Below are 3406 nucleotides of genomic sequence, written 5' to 3'. Positions count from 1 at the left end.
TCGGTAAGACCGATTACACAAACTCGGTAAGACCGGTTTTGGTAATAAGCTTTCCAGAGAGTTGGTCAGGTAAACTCGGTGGGACCGATTTGCTCTTTCGGTGAGACCGAAATGTTACAAAAGGGAAACAGAGAGTTTACGTTGCAATCTCGGTGGGACCGATCGCTCACTTCGGTTAGACTGAAACGCATAATCATAATGCAAAGGCATTAGAATTTCTAGCAAAATTTTGGCAGCATAACAGCTGTAAATGCTCAAGAAGGATTTTGAGACATTTGACAAAGGATTTCATACACACTCAACATCATCATATCAAAGTTCTGAATCCATCCTAACAACATAACGTGGTAGAAGAACTGAACTAGGCTTGTAACCATCAAACCTATAAGGTACTACTGATTAGTAACACGTGATCCTGATAGAGAGAAAAGATCCTAATTCCTTAACCCCCGGTGGAAGAATAGACTGACTCAGATCAGAATGTCATAAGATAAAGGAGTAAAAAGAGCCTTACGTTCCAACCCACAAACAATTCCCCTACATATAACTAAAGAATTTCTAGACTCAACATCGACCAGTTTGGCTTGGAGAACCTCCAGGCAGTCCGGCTCTGATGCCAACGCTGTCAGGTCCCCGACTCGATGTCACATCGATCTAGCTTGTAACACCTCATATCACTTTGCGGCCTCATGCACGGTAACCCCACGGGTGTCGCCTTACCTGTGCTCGGGACCGTTTGCGCCTTTTGGCTCACGTATATGATAGTGTCGCTAGCATCCATATGATAAAGAGCCCGGGCTGACATGACTAGTCGTAAACCCAAAGTGGCACAGACTTACAGGGACAGGCATCCATGACCCAGCAACGAACGTGTCGGTCATCAGCAAGTGGGTCCGGGCTGTAGCACTGGGCTAGCAGGACTCCGGTAAACCGGGCTGTAGCGGGCTAACAGGACTCCGGTACTCAATGCGTGACATTTCCCCGAAGGGACAGACACAGGAACGAAGAAGGACACATGCCGGCCAGCCTAAGTGTTCCCGAGCAGTAGCAAGCTACCATGGCTCAGAGGTAACACTAGGAGACATTTCCCGGTAAGAGAGGCTACTAAGGACAAACAACTAGATAGTCAGATCCCACACATACCAAGCATTTCAAACATACACACAATATGCTCGATATGTGCAAATACAAACAAGGCATCACAACATGACTCTATGACACAAGTACTTTATTTAAGGCTCAGAGAGCCATACATAACATACACAACGGTACGGGTCACACGACCCAGCATTCAAGTCATACAGTCATACAAACCAGCAGCGGAAGTAACTTGTCTGAGTACAGACAACTAGTAAAATAAAAGAGGCTTGGAAAGCCTAGCTATACTACGAGGTCCTTCACAAGCTCAGGATCACCACCTGGGCCTTAGCCTACTCATTGATGTCAACGTCTACGTAGAACCCATCAGAAGGGGTTGCAGTGTCTTCTGTAAAAATGTAAATTATAGCAACATGAGTACAAAGGTACTCAGCAAGACTTACATCAGATCCTACATACATGCATATTATCAAGAAGGGTTGGTGGAGTTGTTGCAGCAAGCCAGCTTTGACTCTTGGCTAGGCTAACCTACGAGACTCCAACTCGAAATGGTTTTGCGCACACGAGTCCACTACTCACCAATTCAATACACTACCGAGGATCCACTTCCGTCTTCCTTCGGAAGAGCCATCCTCGGCACTCACACTTATCTTGAGGCTTTTAGTAGTTTCCATTTACTTGTCTATGAACTGTATAGGCAACCAAGTAGTCCTTTACCGCGAACGCGGCTATTCGAATAGATCATGATAACCCTGCAGGGGTGTACTTCTTCATACATGTTTCCACCACTTAGCGTCTGCACACGACATGTGCTCGGCAGACTTCAAGCGAAAGCCGACGTGGGTGTAGACCACGACCTACCTAAACACTTAAGCCTCTAGTCCAGGTTTATTGCCTATTCGGGTTCCATCCGCAGGGAGTCCGGACGAGGTTTCCCATACGGCCCCGAACGATGTGAACAGGGTTCCCGAGATACCTAACGGGTATTCGGTACACCCGGCCACGTACCTACCGCATCACAGCCCACCCCTACGGTCAGTGCTGTCCACGGCCTCCAGTAGGCTACAAACACCAGAAACTACTTGCAACTCCTGGACAGAGAGCTAGGGTGAATAAGAAGCCGAGCGGGGTCATATTTCAGGGCCCAATGCATGGTAGTAGCTGATACTTAAATCACACATACAGATCTCAGTGCTTAAGGTCGGCTTCAATGAAACAACCCACCATGTACTCCTACATGGCCTCTCATCGATACCTTTACCAAATCATGTTCACCACATCACTCTTATTACCGACATAATCATTTCACTCTAGCCCATCACCCAGATGAACCAGACCTGACACGACTCTAAGCATAGCAGGCATAGCAAGGTAGGAACAACACATACATATGGCTCAATCAACTCCTACACATGCTAGTGGGTTTCATCTAGTGACTGTGGCAATGACAGGTCATGCAGAGGAAGTGGGTTCAACTACCGTAGCACACAGCAGTTTGAAACACGTTGTCTTAATGCAGTAAAAGAGAGCAGGAGCGAGAACATGGGACTGTATCGATATGATCAAATGGTTGGTTGCTTGCCTAATGGTTCGATGCACTGATACGGTTCTTCGTTAGGGTAATCACGGTACTCCTCGGGGGCAGAACCTGCCGCAAAGAACACCGATACACACCCATCACCAAACAATGTGCAACAATATGATGTATGCATGAAACATAGCAATATGAGTGTGTTGGGCTAATGCAGCTAAGACCAGAAGGGTTTGAACCAATTTGAATCAAAGATTCAAATTTCAAACTCAAACATGGCCCTTTAAAGTGTTTTTCCTTGTTCTTCATTAAACATCAAGTTAACTTGTTTAATCATGCATGAAAATAGTATAGATGGATAGATTGGATTTTTCTGATCATTTTTCATATATAATTTGTCTGATTTGGAGTTACAGAATAAAAGTTATGAATTTTTGAAGTTTAAATTATATTCTGGAATTTCCTATATTAGAATAATTCCAGAAAATCAATTATTGCATCAGCCTGACGTCAGTGTGACGTCAGCAGGTCAACGGAACACGTCCGGGTCAAACCTGACAGTGGGTCCCGCATGTCAGGGTGATTAAATTAATTAAAGTTTAATTAAAACTAAACCTGTTTAATTAACAGGGCTGGGCCCCACCTGTCATTGACTCAGGGGAGTCAACCAGGGCCCACCCGTGGTCAAACCCGGGTCGGCTGCACCGGCGTTTAGCCGCCGGCGAGCCCGACGCAGCGGCGGAAGTGGTTTTGGCCGTTTCGGCCACCAAATGGGTC

Source organism: Triticum dicoccoides, chromosome 7B (genome assembly GCF_002162155.2).
Source record: "Triticum dicoccoides isolate Atlit2015 ecotype Zavitan chromosome 7B, WEW_v2.0, whole genome shotgun sequence".
Classification (NCBI taxonomy): domain Eukaryota; kingdom Viridiplantae; phylum Streptophyta; class Magnoliopsida; order Poales; family Poaceae; genus Triticum; species Triticum dicoccoides.
Note: the sequence above shows the minus strand (reverse complement) of the source record.